Source organism: Saccopteryx leptura, chromosome 6, assembly GCF_036850995.1.
Source record: "Saccopteryx leptura isolate mSacLep1 chromosome 6, mSacLep1_pri_phased_curated, whole genome shotgun sequence".
Taxonomy (NCBI): domain Eukaryota; kingdom Metazoa; phylum Chordata; class Mammalia; order Chiroptera; family Emballonuridae; genus Saccopteryx; species Saccopteryx leptura.
In genome coordinates this window covers 7,065,778-7,085,561 of record NC_089508.1, presented here as the reverse complement: position 1 = coordinate 7,085,561, position 19,784 = coordinate 7,065,778, and positions in this window count along the sequence as shown.

Genomic DNA, 19,784 nt, shown 5'->3' with positions numbered 1-19,784 from the left:
CTTTCTGGACGAGGCGAAACCTGTGAGCACACCAGCCTGGGGCAGCCACGCTGCTGAGCACGGCTCCAGGTTGAGACAGGCAGCTAATTACAGGCGTGCAGACGACAGGACGGTCCTACCTGCAGCCTTGCGTCTCTGCCCACACGTCACTGGGGTGGCCTGAGAGGGCCCAGAACGGACAGACTTAAGAACTGGGGAAGGTGCCCTGGCTCCCGCATTTCTGGTTGGGTGACTGTCAGTAAAGACGATGTTCCTGGGACCTTCTGGTCTTTATTTGCTAAAGGAAAAACTTGGAGATCTCACCCACTGGGTCCATTTGATGGGCACATGAAACTGAAGGGAAAAGCTGCCTGTTACCAGCCACCATGACCATGACCTGTGGGGATGCCAAGGGGGTCGTGGCAGTGGGGGCTAGCCATGGCTGCCCCATGGCAGGGGTCCTCTGTGTGGGCCCCTGGGTTCCGTCCCACCCTCAGAGGCTGGAAGAGCCGGGAGGAAGTTGGAGGGCGGCAGGTGGGAGCCTCAACTACAGGAGCCTGGCTCCTTACTGAATAAGAGGGGAGGTGACGCCAAGCTGCAGGCAACAGCGCCTGTGCTTATGGTCACGGCTCTCGGTGCTGAGTGCTTCCCTGCCTCGTTTCCTGCTACAGAGAATCCTGGGCCCCGGCTTCATCAGGCCCATCTCACAGATGAGGAAGCTGAGGCTCCATGGGGTTCACAGACTCACAGAAGGACACAAATAAGATACAGTAGGTCTTGAACACTCAGAACGAGAGTCCCTACTCGAAGCAAGAAAGTTGCTTGTTGTGAGGTCCAGAAGAGATAAAATATACCCAAGTGATGACCACCTATACAGATCTAGTCAAAGATGTTTTAAAATGGAGATTATGATGATTAAGAATTAGCATTAGCACTAAAATATTAAGGTTAATTCTGATTATCGGTGATACTAATGATTGCTACTAGTGATTCTGACCGTAGCAGACCACAGCCGGTGTGGCCTGTTTCATCCCGAACCCCTCACTGAAGTTCTCGAAGGCTTGGTGCCAGGTGCGTGAATAGGGCACCGAATTATCTTGAGTCCTGTGTTCCAAGGGATTGAGACGCTGAATTTTAAAACATGTTATTTTAAGATGTGTCCATATATTGCTTGTCCAATAGATGTCACCAAGTTACTTTGCTGGTCCTGGCCCCCTCTCCAAGAATGAATGACCCATCTTTGAAGGGTCAGTCCCATCCCAGACTTTTCTGAAAAGCCATCCCAAGGGCCTCACCCGAGGTCGCCCTCCCTGGAAGTAAGTGGTGTTTCCTCACTGGCTGTCCTCACTGGACTTAGAGGCGTTTCTGTCACCACTCCCGTCTCCACTGCTGTGTTAACGTCCCCAGTCAGGCGGAGAATGTTGGGAGAGGAAGTGCATCATGGGCTCCAGTTTCTGGCTCTGCTGTGTTCTAGCTGAGTGACGTGGGAGAAGCTAGTGACACTCCCTGCCCCACGGCATCAATAACCTCACTGTGACGCTGAGATCACACGGTGTGGGTGGTATCTACACAGGTCCTGGTTCTACCGGGGTCAGGGGCTCCACTCCGAGGTGCAGACTCTGCTCATGGGGCACAAGGGAGGTGCCAATCAAATGTCCCCCAGGTGGGACAGACAGGAGAGTGGTGGACATGGATGGGAAGAGGTGACTACAGCTCCCAGCTAGACACGCACAGAGCGGCAGACACAGGGCAAGGCCTAGAACTTTCTAGGGCTTTGTTTTTTTCTCATCGCCAAAGAGGTTAATTTCTGCCTCTTAGGATACCAGTGAGAATTGATGGAGTTAGTGCTACATCTCACGGTCGAGCCTTTTTAGGAAGACAAAAGTTGTTTCCAAAAATGTTTATCTTCCCTTGCTCTTCCTAGCGCGAGTGTTTGAGCGATGGCGATGAGGAGGCCGGCAGGGAGGAAGGACGGGGGATGGGGCTCACACTCACAGAGCACTGCCCGGTTCAAGGAGCCCTCTGATAGAATCTCCTGTGCCACTGTAATCTCCCCCACGGCAGGGACCACACCCCTATTAAAGATCTAGGAAGCGAGGCACAGCTGGTTTTGAGGATGTGACAAGACAGCCCAGGTGAGCCCCTGGAGTCTCTAGCAGGTTTGATGTTCACAGGCGTCCCACTTTGTTGGGGAGGTCCAGTGAGGTTGTGTGGGTTCAGGGCCAAAGCCAGAGGGGCTGAGGACATGTCCGTCTGTCCAGGCTTCACTCGGACAATTGCGAGGAAAGCAGTGGGAGTGTGGGGCTCACCAACACCCCCCGCCTCTCGTTTTTAGAAGATTGCCTTCTAAGGATGAGAAAACAAAAATCCAATAACCTTCCCCTCCGTGTCTGTGAGAATGTGATTCTTTCTCTCCCCAATTCTTCAATTCTTGGCTGCAGTTTCAAGCTGTGATCACGCTAGGGAAGAATAGAATTTGTGAGTTAACTTCTTACCTCGGACCGGCTCAGGCAGGCGCGGGAGAGAACAGGGGTTTAAACACAGGCCTCCGCCCTGCCCTCCTGGGCCGCCCACCCTCCTCTCCCCTTCTCATGTATGCGTCCTTGCCTCTGGGACTGCTCCTCTGGCCCGGTGGCCACCGTCCTCACCCCGGAGCTGGTCTGCGCCTCTCTGTCCCTCCCTGTCCCTTTCCCGGATCTGCGAGCTGGCTCTGCCCCCCGCCTCTCCACTCCGAGCCCCCTGAGTGAGACCCTTGATTTGATGCGCTGGAGCTACGGACCCCGTTGCCTGGTTCTCCATGACCCTGCCAGAGCTCGGCCGGCCTCTGTGATGGTTAAGATTCAGCGCTTTGATTCACAGCTTTGTCTGTCTCCAAAAGGCTCTGTCTCGGCGCTGCTGATACTGATCAGCGCTGGACACAGCCTGCCTCAGATACTCACCCCAAAATGCCTGCATCTCATCTACTCCGGCGGTCTGATCTCTGACCTTTCCCTCTGAACCTCAGCTCCGACCACTCACCCCGACAATCCTCGGTGGTTGGGTGGGCGGGGCACGATTCTCCGGCCTGGAGCCTCTGCTGGAACTGGACTTGGTCCTCGTCCTGTCAGGCCGTGGCGAGGGGAGAAAGCCCCTCCATCTCCACGCCGACCCCGCTGGGTCCAGAAAGGCAGGGTCAGCCCTCCTCGCCATGGGGCGTGGTCTCTGGCTCCGGCCTCGCTCCCCACATGTGACTAACTGCTCTCGGAATCACAGTTTCCTCATCTGGAACATGATGTGGTTGAATCATAGGTTTGTAAGGGTCCCTCCTGCTTCTATGACATCTTTTGAAATGGCTAAGCATTTAAGATATTTTCTTCCTTAAAATAACCTCAGAAAAGTACCAGACCCTAAAATTATCTTAAAGTCAACCTTGTAGGGTGTCTAGAAAATACTTCTTAGGGCTCTATTGCAAGTTTGTTTGTTTTTTATCGCGGGGATAAGGACAAGAACAATCCCATCCATTGAGTGGGTGCATGCACAGCCCCACGGGAAGGTGAGGTGCTGGATGCAATACGGTCCTTAAAAAGCCACCAGGAGACTAGGACAACGTGCTGAACTGGGGCCGATTTCCCTCCGGGAAGGAAGGAGAGTTTTCTTATGTAGAAAGGGAAGTGGTTTAAGCTGGAACAGCCAGACCCCGAGGAGCCCCGACTTCTGCCTCCGAGGGCCACAGATTCCAGGGATGCGACATGAAATGGGCTCTTAGGAACAAGAGGAACCAGACTGGATCCTGAGGTCCCGGCCATGCGTCGCGGTGGCACTGCGGGGAGGCTGGCGTTCGGGCTCTGGAAGGGACACTTACAGGAGGCACAGCCAACTGCTCACTCGTTTGACAGTGTCCCTGCAGGGGCCACCCCGCCAGGTCCCTGGCGGGCACCCCTCTGCTCTCCCAGGCATCCAGTCTGGAGGGCGGGACGCGTGAGAGGGCACAGGGAGCCGGCGCTCACACAGTGCACAATCACACACGGCTGAGCATGTGCCTCAGCACTGCAGAAGGACACACAGCTGGACACACATGTGAGCGGGACATACTCACACACAGGCAAACACACACATGCATCAGTCAGAGCATTGTCCCTGTGGTCAGTGCCATGAAGGGGCTGAATAAGGTGTGAGAATGGGACAGGGAGTGAATGAATGGAGGTGACGGGGGAGGTGGAGACCCACTGTGGATGTGGGCGGGGGGTGGTCAGGAAGGTGTCCCTGAAAAGATGTCACCTGAACTGAGACCAAAGGGCAGAGCCCCAAATTCAGCATCACTAAGCAGGTCAGAGTCCGGCCAGGCGAGGGCCATGATCAGTGTGTCTGCAGGTCCAGGTGCTTGTGGGGGTAATGTGACATGAGGTTAGAAGAAGACAGACACTAACTCAGGCACTCCTGAGTTTACAGAGAGAGTGGGCCTAACGTGCTACCCGTGGAGTGGTGAGCTTCCCGTCAGCGGAGGAATGCGGAGAGAGGGTGACCGCAGGTCAGGGATACCTAAGAGCGAATTAGATGTGAGACAGTGAGGATGGAATTCAAGAGAAATGGCAGAAAGCCCCATTCATCTTTGACAACAGCATGTCCGTTTCCCAGGCTTGGAGACATCAGAAGCTACCTGTCTCAGCAGAGCTGATTGGATATACTTTCCAATCCTGAGGCTCAGCCAGCTTGGGCGCGGCCGTGCGACTGTCCACCAGGCAGAGGCCAGGACACGGTACAGCAGACACGGTGAACATCCACAGAGCCTGTGCCGTGACCGCTCGGAGACGGACACACAGGCAGCCCGAGGGGCTTGCTGGCACTGACTAGTGACACCATTACAAAAAGAAGAAGAAGAAATAAGGAAGTTGAAAAGATCTTATGTTAGCCCTGCCATTACGTTACGCGGATGGTAAGACATTAGAATCCGAACGCAGCCGGGAAAGACTGCAGCGTCTCTCGGAGCCATCACGAAGCCCCCTGCGCTAGAGCGGACCTCGGGTGGGGTGCTAGCTGCCGCCTGACCATTCTCCTGATGTCGCGGCGGGCGCCGTGAAAGTCACTCCCGACACACCTGCTCGAACTCGGCTCAGATTCTCTTTGCTCTGCCCTAGCACAGTCAGATGGACTTTCATCATTCTTGACCACAAAGTGCTCAGTTTTCTAGAGGAAAAAAAAATAAGATAAATGCAGAATGCAGTTGAAAGTGGAATCACTTTGGGGCCAGGAGTCTTCATTGTCGTTTGGTATTAAAGATTTCTCCCCAAGAAAACTCTGCTACCAAGGACAGGGTCACAGGGAGGGTTAAGGTCCCATCTGTCCCTCGGACACTGTGGAATGAAATACCAGCAGGTAGCACGGGCGACATCATCTTAATCTCCATTTTCACACACATCTGAATCTTCACAGAGAGTTTTCCGTCCAGCTCATTGTACTTCCTGGACGTGGGCACAACCTCTCCGAGCCTTGACCTCCGGTCTGCAGAATAGGGGGCCAGGGTGCTTGCCCCCCTCCCGGAAAAGTTTTGGGGATGTGGACGGCTGCAGGCACTCTCGGTGGCCCCGGTGGCCCCACGAACATCCGATGGCTGAAACCCTCTTTCTTGGTTTCTATGAAACCGTCTACGTCCACTCAACCTCCAGGGACCCTTCTGACCCACTCTGGTTCCAGAGAGACGGTCTTACCTCACCATCAGGAAACCCCACTGGGAAAGAGGTTTTGACCTCATGGCAACTGTCAGGAAAATTCAGAATTTGGTACTTCAGAAACTTTCTGCGATCTAGTCTGGAGCTGATTTATTTTTCAAACCCAAGCTTCTTGAGTGGTGTCAACCTCCAAGCTCGGTCCGGTCCACACAATGGCCCCTTCGTGCCATGTGGGGAGGGTCTGAGCTGCAGACACAGCGTTGCCCTCAGAGGCTGCCGGCTGGCCTCTTGGAATCCGCCCACACTGTAAGGTGAGCCTCCCACCCCCTGGCTGGCCCGTCAGATGAAGTCCTCACTCCATCTGGTGAGAGCCGGGAACCTGTGGTCTGGTTACCAAATCACCCTTTCAGCTCGGCCTGGTGACATCCCCCGGGAAGCCAGGACCGGGGTAATAACCCACTAATGACAAAGCGCTAACGGAACACCCGAGTCACCTCTCAGTTTCCTCCCTTCCCATGGCCGCGGTAATGAGGCCGGGCGGGCCCTGGGGAAGTAACGAGATCCAGCCCAGGGTGAGCTAAGAGGTGGTTTGTGGTCAGGCTCCCCGGCAGATGGGTTCAAATGACCTGGCTTTAATTTCCAGTAATCGGCGGGCTGGATTACCCTCCAGCTCGGGGGATCTGGGACTCTGGGGCATTGGCTATCAGCCCTGAAGGAGAGGAGACTGCACCCCCGTCGGGAATGCCACCGGCAGGGGCGGACAGAGGGGGCCACCCCAGGGACTCAGGAAGGCCGGCAGGCAGGAGGAGTCCTCAGCCACCCCGGAAGGCCTTTAATAAGAGGCAGAGGCCTCCTGTAGTGTGTGCGAGGACTCCTTTCAGAGGACGGAGGGAAGGTGGCGACCAGGAAGGGCGAGAGCGGGCCATACATACGATTCTCTCCTGTCATGTGTTTTCTTGGTGTCATTACCAAATGTCGGAGCTTCTGCACACATTTCCAAAGGCCGTCTCTGTCTCCCCTGGGTCCACTTACCCTCTTAATAATCATTCAATTGCAGCAGGGACCCGCGAGGCACCAGGCTAAGTGCTTTACGTATATGAGATTATATATAATAACGTTCAACTGACCTCCGTGGGGTAGGGACTCTTAAGAGTCACAAGTTTACAATTGTGAATATTGATGGTGAAAGGGATGAAGGGGCTTGCTGGTGGCCCCTCGCCCCTCACAGTGGGCCAAACTCTGCTCCTGACCCCCACACGCGTCCCTGCCGAGGGGGGCTCTTCGCCTGCCCCCTTGACACAACGCTTAGGGCCTGTGCTCCAGCGTCTCACCACCGCCTTCTCCCAGCCTCTGCCAGCGCTCAACAAACCACTCGTGTGTGCATTCGTTGATTTATTCACGCAGAAGCCTTCCCGGTCTGCTCCCGCGCGTGGCATAAACCTGGTGTACGCTCCGCACTCAGGAGACACGTGTTCGTGGGTTGGTGTACGAGGGTGTAGCGATCACTAAGACAGGCTCCTCTGTGGTGAGCGGAGAGCAAACTGGAGCCCCCCGACGCACACCAGGGTGGTCAGCTCCTAGCCGGTGATGTTGAAGAAAGTTACCACAGTGAGGGTGAATGAAGTCATGGGTGCAAAACGTGAAGTCCCTGACACCACATGGGCACGTATGCAATAAATGCTCAGTAAACATTGGTCTGGGTTTTCCCATAGACCATTGTTACTGGGAGTGGTGAGTGTGTGTGTGTGTGTGTGTGTGTGTGTGTGTGTGTGAATGTGTGTAGGTGTATATGTCTTTAATGTTCTTTATTCCCAGGGACACTGGTCCAAACCTGGGCCATATCCTTGGCACCCGGGCTATGACAGATGCTTAAAGCAAGACAAACAACAGCCGAGATCAAGAGAAGGAGGTTGACGTGTCACCCAAAGCTTCCTGAGGGCTGCTGAAGGGAGGTCTGAGTGACTTTGTTTCCTGCATTTGTTCTGAGAAGTGCTCTCTGACACAGCCTCTGGGAACAAGACCCAGAGTCAATAGAGCCATCTTGTCTGTCCCCACTGGGGAGTGGAAAGCCATGGTTCTCAGAGTCCATCAGGGACAGTGAGACGCTTTCCCTGGCTCGAGGCTGGCACGTGGGTCCTCCACGAAGTGGGGAGATCCGGGGCCACCGGGGTTACTGAGAAATAATCTGGCATAGCCTGTGCAGCGCCCTCTGACAGGTGTCTGGCCCACAGGACAGGCCCTCCACCTTCACCGCCCTCGGTTTCCACATTCGCAACATGGGACCCGGGAGGAGACACCCACGGGGGGCGTTGTAGCTCCCAGAGCAGGCAACGTCCATTTCCAGACGGCCGAGCACCAGGGAGGCGCTGACTAATGTGCTCGTGTACAAAATACTCCTTTAGAGCAAGCTCCCAGCTCTGGGGTGGCCCGTCCTCGTGCCAGCCAACCTAAGAGTTCTCATGTCTGGGCTACCTGCCTGACCCCGGGGGCCGCTCAGAGAGTCTGGGCCCCCAGACGGTTAAACCACGCTGGGGCCACCTGGTACTTGAAACACCTCAAGGGTCTGCATAAAACTGCTGGGTGACCACAGAACTAACCACCAGTTCCTCTGAGACAGCCCCGCGGGGAGGGAAGGGTGATTCAGCGGTTCGAGCCGCTGTCCCCGAGCCGGCAAGGGCCCGGAGCAGCCAGCCTGGTTATCATTTTCCCACAGAACCCGGTCTGGAAAGCCCCGGGGGGCGGGGCTCAGGACGCTGCCCTCTGCTCCTCTGGGCCTGCGTCTGGCCTCTTCCCTTGGGGGCTCTGGCCTCGGATCCTGAGTGAAGCCAAGAGTTCCAGTGACCTGGGGTTCAAAGTGTATTGGCCTTTCAGATTAAAATGGTCATCGTTGAATTTTGGGGGGACAACTTTAAGAGGATAGAAGCAGGAACTGGGACAAATGTGCCCGAGAAGGCACCCCCTATTGGGCTGTCTTCGCAGCGTCTTGGCCGCCACAGGCTGAGACAGGTACGGGAAGAGCCCAGAAATATACTGCCACCACCTGTTTTCTCCCTAAACCTTAGGTCCCCCCCAAACTCTGACCCTCCCCTCCACCCAACACACACATTCCTCAACCATCCTGTTAATTTCCTTCCTGGAAAACCGCTGAGGTCAGATTGGTTAGTTAACCAGAACGTGAGCTTGGAAGTCAGACCCTGGTTGGGGTCCCCAATGTCACCACATGCTGGCTACGTGGCTTGAGTGACTCATCTGACCTCCCTGACCGTCCATGCTGCTTTATTCTGGGGGTGGGGTCTGGGAAACGACATGAAACGAAACCAACAGCGCAGGGGACTGTGTTGGGACTGGTCCCAGAGCCACACTGAGAACCTGGCACGGGAGGTCTGTGGGTGAGTGACCCCTGGAAATGGTAAAATATATATATATATATATTATTACTTGTGCATTTCTTTTGAGGTGGTTGACACAGACTTCCAAGGGGAGCTCAGATCCCAAAATAACTTAGAACCACAACATTGACACGAAAGAGAGGTAGGCTGGTAATGACTCCAAAGTTTAGGGCTGGTAGCCCTAGCAGAATGTGGGAGCCCTGCCCAGTGGAGGGAGGGGAGGACGGGGTTGGAGAGATGAAGACTTCTGTTTCAATATACGATGACCCAGAAATGTGAGTTGACACCAAGGTGTCTAAATGCCAACGTTACAGAAAAAAAACAGGCGACCCTCGCCAGGTCTGGTCTGGCACAAACCGGGGATAATGGAGGCTCAGAGAATAGTTTCAGGGAAGGAAGGAACTGAGGAAAATGTAAAGCGCTCAAATAGTGAAGACGAAAGGGGCCCCGAGCCTCACAGTGAGGAGGACTTGAGGCGATCCTGGGTCACGGGGGGAACGCTCAGGGTCAAACGATGCCCGTGCAAACGGAGAAACGAGGCTTCCAGGAACGGCAGCGCCCACAGGGTTCTCAAAGTCTCCCGGGCTCCAGCCCTCGCTGACACCTCAGCTCAATGGACCAGGCCCAAACCCTGCCCCCGTGGCCTCTGTACCGACACACACCCAGAAGCTCTGCTCGTCCTTCACTCGAAGAAATGCTTCACTTAAGGTTTTTGTTTGTTTGCTTCATGACGCCTCCACCTGCAAGTCAAAGACGAGGTCCACGAGCTTGGTGGGAGTCCCATCTTTCTGGGTGGAAATCTCAAGGAGTCTCATCTCGGCCAGTCTTTAGGGCACAGAACAAAGCAGAATAGAGAGCCAGCCAGCATAAACTGTGCAAGGCCCCCCGTGCAAGGCGAATCTCACCACTGAATGTCTGCCAGCTGAATTCAAGAGACGGGAGAGACCCAGGCTGCTCTCGAGCGTTCAGCCTCCCTGCCGGTGCTGCCGAAGGAAGTAGGGCATGAGCGAAGAGGAAGGATGGAGGGGGAAAAGACATCGGAAGGAGCCACTCCAATCCTGTGCACGTTTATTGAGCACCTAGTATGCCCGATCCAGAGCATGAAAGAGAAAGGTCTTTGGACCAGATTTTATGGGTTCCTGGCCTCAAGACTCTCCAAGGGGGTAGAAGACACCAAACCAGCTGGGACTGTCCCCAGACCGGCCTCTCCACCTTGTGGATGCGTCTCTGGAAAGGCAATCTTTGAGTCTCAGCCAGAAGGACCGCAGACACGGGCACGAATACGGAGGCAGATGTGTGAAACTGAAACTTCTCAGGTGGGAGGTGGGCTTCACACCCTGCCTTCATCAACACCCATAAACGTTTCAGGAGCTCACTCCTAACTGACGTGAACCTCTGAAGAGCTCAGCACTGTGTGCTCCATGTCGACAGCTCCTTCTTTCCATCAAAGCGTGGACACCACCAACCACTCCTTGAAAACAAGCGCATTTTGCAGCAGGTGTCCATGACCCCTCACTCACACCGTAGGGCCGCGTGCACTTCGGCATTGAGAGCGTTTCAGACTTGGAAGGGTAATGTGTTGCACGCTCAGTATTATTATTTAACATGCCCAGTGGGGCCGGGAGCAGCACCCTACAATTAAGCACATTAATATTTCTGCAGGAAAATGCACGACTGTGAGCAGAAAAGGAGATAAATGAAGACTATAAATAGCCTGGTGTCAGTCCAGGTCAACTCTTGCTGCCAAATGAGTTCAGATCGGGTCAGTTGTTGCAGCCAAATAGGTTACAGAATTCAGTCTTTCAGAGGCTTAGAGCGTTCAGAATTGCAGATGAGGAACTGCGGTCCTGTGGCCGTGAGCGGCACAGGCTCCGTGTTCACCACGCTGAGCGTGCTCAGAGACGGCGCCTCGAGGGCCAGACAAGGCAGGTGCTGTCACCACCGCCCAAGCTGGAACAAGAGAGACTGAGGCTTAGAGAGGGCCCTATGGTTGCTAACCAGCAGGGCGAGGCTCGGTCTCTCTCCCTAACTGCACAGCCTGTGCTCCAAACCAAGACACCCACTCAGGAGCCTTCCTTCAGCTGGGAGCCACAGCCGCGGTTTGAGAATGGAAGCATCTCCCAGGGGCCGAGAGAGCAGCTCAGTTTGACACTCCGCATTGGACTGGCACTCGCCTCTCTTCCAAGAGAGAGGACAAGGTTCCTGTCAGGAAAATCGGGGAAATGTACAACACAGATCGAGAGTCGGGAATCTAATTGCAGTGGAGTTTTCACTGGCAAGGACCGTGGAGACCACTGCTCCCTGCCCCTGCCCCTGTCTCATGGTGACAGCCCCCTGCTCTGTACCCAGACTGGTTCTCCTGGCCCCTCACGCCGCTGTGCACTGTACCTTCCTAAAGGAGACCTCTGAGCATGCCAGTGCTCTGCTGACGGTGCTCTGGGACTTCCTCTGATGTCAGAGGTTTTCTTATTAACACACACTGTACTTTCAGTCTTTTGTACAGTACATTCTCACCAACGAAATAAAAGGTTTTGCATCTCATTTGCGTAACCGAACAACTTTCTTTGACTTGTCGTTTGCTTTTCTGATGTTCTTGTTTAATTAAAAAAAAAAAATCAAATGCTTCTTTTATTTTATCGCTTCATATTCATTTTGAAATTTTCCTAATTTTTGTGAGGAGTACATTATTCCCTTCAATTATTCTGTATAAAATTTGCAAAGTTGTAAATGTGAAAGAACACACACGGTCGACTTCTTTCAGCTCCGTTGATAGTCTGATTGCTCCTTCCCCGTTCTGTCCCTGTCCTCAAGCAGTGGCGTGCACCACCGGGGTCTGCAGGGGTTCTGTAGACCGTCTCAGCCTCCGGTCGCTCGTTCAAGGACACACACGATCAACGTCTTTCAGCTCCGTGATAGTCTGACTGCTCCTTCCCCGCTCGGTCCCTGCCCTCAAGCAGTGGCGTGCACCACCGGGATCTGCAGGGGTTCTGTAGACCGTCTCAGCCTCCGGTCACTCGTTCAAGGGTTTGGGGCGCATCCAGGACTCTTGAAAACATGGCAGCGGACACCTGGCGTCCTTCATTGAGTGGATTCCTTGTTCTCTGCATTCACTCATGCCTGGGTCAGAGGGGTGTGGCAGGGAGATAAGTAGTCTTTAAGAGTAGCTCTCTAAGGACTTCTTGATGACTTCTCCATGACAGGGAAAGGAATCCCCAGGGAACTGATCTTTCCTGGTGTTTTGGGGAATTGAAGAATTATACTCTGTGTGTTAAAAGTGTTTGTTCACAGAGAGCTCGGACTTCCTGTGATTCTTCAAACGAGAGGCTTCAGCGCTGAATTCAGTCTCAGGTGGGACTTCCTTTCCTTCCTATTTCTTGGGTCCTCCGGCGGGTCTGCCAGCTTCACCATCTAGGATCCCCCACATACCAGGAAGTCCTTCCAGCACAGAGGGAATCCTCATGATTCCCAATGATTCCTGCAGAAATAGCCTCCTCCCTCAGTTTCTCAACATCCTCACTGCATTTAGCTCTTAGCCCAGTTGTGATTAGGAAGACACTTTGACCCTCAGTGTGTCCCCAGGAACCAAATGACAGACATAGATGTTTTTAGTCAACTTGGAAACTGAGTAGCCTCTGCCAGCCTTGGACAGCCATCTTGGCGTGGCCCCTGTGTCCTTCGAGGACTCTAATGGGCTGATGTGGCACTTGTATGTCAGGTGCCATGCCTGTCGGTCCTACTGTCCGCAACCTGTCCCGTGTCCTCAGTCCCTGCTCGTACGATATTAATGTGGATATCTCTAACGGATGAAGATTTGCATGTATTTGAATTTTGGGTTTATTTTGTATGTTTATTCGCCTTCTTCAATGAAGTTTTTACATCAGTTTTGATAATGTACATGCATCAATGTCCTTGAAATAACAAAGTTATTATTTGTAAGTAAAATGTCCCTTCTGGATCTGTCTCTGGTCCATGTCTTTATTCACCGCGTGTCAGATTCAATTCAACACAGCAATCACAAGATTTTTGGTTGTGTTACGTCTCTCAAAGCTCTGCTTTGTGTTGGGCCCTCTAGCCAACTCAGTACCATATTGCTGGTACTGAGTGGATAAAGTCTGGCCATCCCTGACCTCAGGGACCTCCCAGTCTGGAAGAAGGAGTGGGCGTTGGCTCATGGTACCTGACTTAGACCCTCTAGTGCTCATCAGCCGTCTGAGCTCTGGGGACGGGCCTCCTGAACCGTCTCTCGTGCTGTCCTTGGGAGGGTGGGCAGCTGCAGCATGCCTCTCCTTCTGGGGTTCGGGCCACGAGCCATGGGCGTCCCGGCTCCCACTAAGCAAAGATGACATGCGTGGGTACCATTGACACGTTTCTTCCTCTGGAAGTGTGGGTGCCTGCATCATTTCCTTTCCTTCCTCCCCTCCAGAAGCGCGGCCCGGGAAGATGTCAATGAAGAGTGCGTGGTTCCAACCACAGCCATCCAACCGACCGTCTGAACTCTCTAGCTCTTCCCGTTGCCATTGGTGCGGGGTTGAGAAGGCCGGACACCGGGCTGCTCGCTGCCCGGCCCACATTCGAGGATGCTCAGAGCGCTGTTGGAGCAGGATCCCGAGGCCGGATGGGTCTTCACGCCGGCAGAGCGCCAGCGCGCGTCCCAGGGCCGCACCGCGCATGCCAACGTGGCGTAATGTTCCGGTACTGAAATGTCTCAGCTCAAATTTCACTTCCCCCAGTTTCCTCATGGAAGGCTCCCGGTGTCCGTCGTTAAGAGCAGTGAGTAAGTGACTGCATCTTGGTCATCACCGTCCTCTCAGAGCTTGGGATGTTCCTGGCACACACACACACACACAGCTGTTGAACACATATTTGTACAGTAGAAAGAAATAGGATTCGATCTTTTGTTTGATGGCCACAACGACCTTTACGTTATGCAAAATAGTTCTTCTTAGGAAACAGGTTTTTGGTCTAATGATTGAGATCAAGTTTGAGAACCTATGTTTTGTAAATCTTGTGGGAGATCAAAGAAAAGGCTAGTTATTATTTTGCTTGGAGCTCTTTGGGGGAGGAGTATTGATAAGGTCAGAAGACTGTAGATTTGAGCTTCTCTTAAACTCCAGCTGTGTCTGCCCCCCTAATTATAAAGTATTACAGCAGAAAAATGTCTCTCACATCGAGCAAAGCAGGCTCTCTGAGTGTCCCCTTGGCCCACATGCGAACGCCAGTACCAGCAGCCACACAGGTGCCGTCCTGGCGTTTGAGGACAAATGGCAGAATGTTTCGCCGTGTTTGGTGGGACCAGAGAGAGGAGGCAAGTGTAAATTTCAGTAGGAATTGATAACACTTAGCCAGATTCTATAAAGCCCGGGGCTTGTGAACTTTCCCTAAGGACCAGCCTAGGAAATGCTATGGTGACCTTTCAGACCCCAGGGGACGGGATGGGCATCCTCAGAAGCTACCAGAGAAGGCGCCGCGGGGAACCAGTCATTCCCCAGACGCCCAGCGCAGCGGACAAATACACCTTTGTGAGGAGAGCCACCTGGGATGGTTTCCTTGCCGAGGGGAGGTCTAAGTTAGAGCTCGAGGAAGCCATGTAGAGAGGGACTTGCCATCTGTTTCACACGTTAAGTTGGAGGTCACAAACCTCAGTGCCCGTGGCAGTCGGATCGTATGAAGCGTGCACTAACGGGTCGTACGGGGACTGGGACAATGAGCAGCATGTGTCCCGTGTACGGGGTGGGGGGCAGCCGCATCTCTGCGTCAACAAGTCTTGCCACGAAAAGAAGGAAGAACTCCAGTCTTTTATATATTGTAGAAAATCATTTCCAATCTGTCGGTGTTGCCAACTAGCAGGATTTCAACCCAAAAGAAGGTAAAGGCAGTGTGTTTGCCGGGTACCCGCCGCGCTGCAGCGGCCGTTCAAACTGTTGTCACACCTCGTTTTTTCCAACCTTTCTCAGAGCCGCATGTCCTTCTCCCCATTTTGTAGGTGAGAACGCTGAGGTCCCCATCAGAAAAGTACTTGTCGAAGCTGACGCGACCAGTGAGGTGACTGAGGCCCGTGAAAGCACGGCTCCCCCTGACCGCCCTCACGTGCTCTCCAGCTCACAGCTGGACAGTTTCTAACGGTCGGAGTGGCTTCAGCACAGACTGATCATCTTTGTCAAGTGACAAGCTCCCTGTCATTTTGAGCAGTCGAGTGGGGTCTAGAGCTCCTCCTTCCAAGAGCGTGATCAAAGGCCGCCTTGCTTTGACAGTAAAATGAGACGAGATTAAGTATAAGATTCCTTTCAGCACCACGACTCACATGTTTCCAAGCTACTGGCCTAGTCATTCTCGCTCCATCGATTCCCTTTGAGTGGAAATTAATGCGAAAAGTCTACCTTGAACACAGAATTTTTATATACAGGAACATGATGGAATTTTTGGTGCAAAAGTAGTATATTAACTCTTGATGTGTGTGTGTGTGTGTGTGTGTGTGTGTGTGTGTTTTAATGTAGACTTTCTCACTATACTGGATCTTTTGAAATATGAGTCTGTGAACGCATAGAGTTCCACTGTACAGACTGCAGCCTTATAAATTCACGTCGGCAGCAGCAATTAAACCTACAGGTAGATGACAGCCTCTTAGAAGAATACCAACAACATGTGTATACTGTATGTTATATTGAAATCACTATAATTATTATTTCTAGAAAATAATGTGTCTGCATAGGGTCGACTAGAAAATGAATCATAAAACAAGATAATAATATTAAATCGACCGCATTAAATTATTTCTGGAACAAGAGGGTGATAGATATCTAGCTTGCTGCATAGACAGATAGAAATAGTTATGATAAAAAGTAAATATAGGAAGCAATTTTTTAACACACATTGAATTTTTTTTCTCACATTTGCTAGTATATTTAATCAATGCAAGAAAGCTGGGCTTTGCTTTTGCCTAATTGACAGAAAGCCTGGCTCTTTTAATGGCAGAATCTTAGTTACTCTTCAAAGCAATGTGTGAGAGTTCTTCTTCCTCGTCCTCTTCTTTCTCTTCTTTTTCTTCTTCTTCTTCTTCTTCTTCTTCTTCTTCTTCTTCTTCTTCTTCTTCTTCTTCTTCTTCTCCTTCTTCTTCTCCTCTTCCTTCTCCTCCTCTTCCTCCTCTTCTTCCTCTTCCTCCTCCCTCTTCTTCCTCTTCTTCTTTCTTATCATTATCATTACTATTATTGATATTTATTATTATTCCCTTTTAAAGATGACTGTCCAGAATCTCAGAGAGGTGTGATGTCTGAATCAAAGGCATGAGGCTGGTCGGTGTTTGAACTCGCCCCAGGAGCAAAGTCTGCTAACAAGTCAACTATCTCTTTTTCCAATAACATCACCTTATATACCAGGAAAGAGGAAACACATTTTTATTGAATTGATATCAGTCAGACATGTGTTTTAAGGCTGAACAAGTACACAGAATAATAACGAGGTTGGATGTGATGCCAAGACCACTGGGAAAATTAGGAAAATGGACATGATTGACTTTCTTGTGCAATGCCCCTTGCCATGTATGGAATCAAATGTCTCCAGTGTTGAAATTTGGTCAAGTATCTCTTAAATTTTCCAGTTGTCAATTTTAATTGCCTCTGAGATATGCTAATTTTGAGATATTAGGAACTCAATAAACATTTGTTGAATGAATAAAATAAATGAAAAACGTCACTATGGCACACTGAGTATTTAGAAAAAAGTCTATTTACTTAGTGTAAAGGAAAACCCAGTCCTCTTTGTCCTGTGTGTGTCCCCTTAACCCTCCTAGGACTGCCACATTCACAACACTCCTGACACCAGCTATGTGGGGGCGGTTTCCAGCGCCAAGCGGTTCTGTCACACCAGCTGGGTGTTCTACGGTTTAACTCGATTCTGACATAACAGAATCTACCGGAAATAACACCAGGTTAAGGGCTCAGTCCCACAAGACTGCACCCTCCAGCAGATGCCCATGGCAAGTAGTGGGTCCCCAGATTATCCACAACTTCTGTCTGACTTGGTGAAAAGTGGAGGGTCCCATGATCCCCTCCTCAGGTTCACTTATTGGACAGAACAACTCACAATACTTAGAAAACGTTTATATTTTCCAGTTTATTAAAAGATATGATACAAGATACGGATGAAGAGTGTGATGAAGAGATATATAAGGTGAGGTCTGAGAGAGCCCCGAGGTCAAGGGGGCGTGTGTCCCTAGGATTTGAGGTGCACCATCTCCCAGGTGTGCATATGATTGCCAGCTTGAAGGCGCCCGGAATGTCATGCTTCTGGGATATAATGGAGGCTTTGTCACGAAGGCACAATCAATAATTACCTCCATTTCCAGCCCCTTGCTGCTCCCTAGAAGATGGGAGTGGTGCTGAAAATTCCGAGCTTCTAGTCATGGCTTGGTCTTTCCCATGACTCGGCCCCGCCCAGGAGCCACCCACGAGCCCACCCAGAGCCAGCCCAGGAGGATATAAGATACTCTTATTGCTGAGAAGCCCCAAGAGTTTCAGAAGCTGTGTCACAAGCCAGGATCAAAGACCAGTATATGTTTTTCCTACTACAAGCAATCCCTGGATTACAAATGAGGTTCTGTAGGTTTAAAACTGTAGAAGTGTTTATATACCCAGAAAGGTAAAAGTAAATACTACATTAATACAAACGCCTAAGTTGCATTTAATAAGTATATGTACCTGTTCCAACTTACATACAAATTCAACTCAAGAACAAACCTATGGACCTATCTTGCTCAGTACCCAGGAAATTGCTATTATTGAGTATTTAATTTGCCAAAGGGTTGTGGTTTACTTGTATCTCCTACTCTACTCTAAAAGTCTCATGTAGCAGTGGAATTAAGAATTGCCACGGGTCTTGAGATGAGAACACCCCCAGGAAGCACGGGGCACTGGGGACAGAACGGACTTCAGTGCGAGCCAGCCTCAGAGCAAAGCTCACTCTCACCGCCAGCTGTGGGCAGCTACTCCTCCTCTTGAGTATTGCTTTCCTGATCTAGATAATAAAGAGACAACATCTTAGAGTGTTCTCGAGAGCAGCACTGAAGCTCTCACAATTATTTATTTACTGTACTTGTTTTAAGATTTTTTTCCTGACTCTTTCCATAAATGATTTGTGGTGTCCTACAAAAGCATACATAATGCAAAATGAGGAATAAGTTTTGAACAAGAATTTACAAAACAAAAATGATGCATAGTGATGCGCACGGTACCTGAAACACGTCTCTTCCCCTTACCTTGTCAGGTCTGAAATATGATCTAATTACGATATTAAAAATATGTTTGGAAACAAAGATGGATAAAGTCAGTTGCCTCTTTCCCCACTCTCCATCCACTGGACAAATTAACAAAACAATAAAAAAAATGGCAATGCAAGAACGGAATTTTTTTTCTTTCTCCATGGTCCCCAATTGCTCAGCCATTGAAAAGGAAAGACATGATACTTGAGCTTAAATGGCTGTGGATCTTTCCAGATTGTTTGCATTAGATCCAGGCTCTGAAACCATGAACTTTCATGTGCCCCACCTTAGTCCACCCATGCCCTGTCAATTCTTTATTATGTCTCCACGACTTTCCCACTTATGACATTAGATATCTTCGGAGACTCCCGTGCCAGGTGGGTACCAGGTTGCTGTTCATTCTTTTTCTTTGATGAGCATCAAACCAGGAGCCATAGGAGCCTGCATGCTCAGCGTTTCTGCAGGTGCCTGCACTGTGTCGGTTTATGGTGATGAATAAGGGATCTGAGAGGGGACTCCCAGAAGAAGAATATAGGTAGTGTTTGGGGACTCCAACCTTCTCAGATTGCATAACCATTTCTGATGATGCCTTTTGGTTAGCATGGTTTCCTCCACACACCTACTGTACAAAGACACACAAAGAAATGCCTCATCTGGAAACGTGAGGCTAAAAATCAACTTGCTCTAAAACTGGCAGGTGAGTTGCCAGTTGGCTAAAATATGGGAGATCATGGTTTCAATCATATGTAAACTTCGACAGAGACACCGTGGGAGACTTAGAGTTAGAAAAGAGCACAAAAGGACAGGAAGGGGTTCTGTGGCTGGGACAGCACAGAGTGTAGGGGAGAGAGGGGTAAGACAGCGCACCAGCCACAGGGCTAATCTCATCCCTTCCTGACCGCAGGTAGCTGGTGGCTGGTAGGTGGCACAGGCTTCTGCTCTGAACGAGCTTGGGGGGTCTGAAAGGCTGGGTGTGAAAACAGGAACATAGGAAAACTGGGAAGAAGAGAGATGATGTTTTGAAAAGAAGAGGTAAAATGGAGTGCTCCATCCCTAGTCAAGGAAGGGAAAGGGTGCAGGGGACTCCAAAGAATGAAGGGTTTCTTTGGGCTCTGATGTGATGTAAGACTTCCTTTCCTGTGGCAGGACAGTTCAGGACGGCCGAAATGACCAGGGATGGGTGTTCAGAGCATGTGCCATCATACGCTGTACCTCCCCGTGGTGGCATGCCTTCAAGCCGGCATTCTCTGCCCTCTATTATGCTCTGTGTGTTCACCCCATGTCTGTGTGGTAAGTACTCCAGTAATATTTATTACCCAAATACATGGCAAATTATTCTAACTCAGTTGAGGACCTAGGTGGTGCTCAATCAATTTGAACACGTAATTAATTGGGCATATACTACTTCCTTAATTTTGTTAGAAGAGGATATTAAAATAAATGGCAAGAAAAAAAATAAAATAGATGTCAAGGGACTTTGAAGATCATTCCATCAAACACTTGTATTGGGAACTTCTG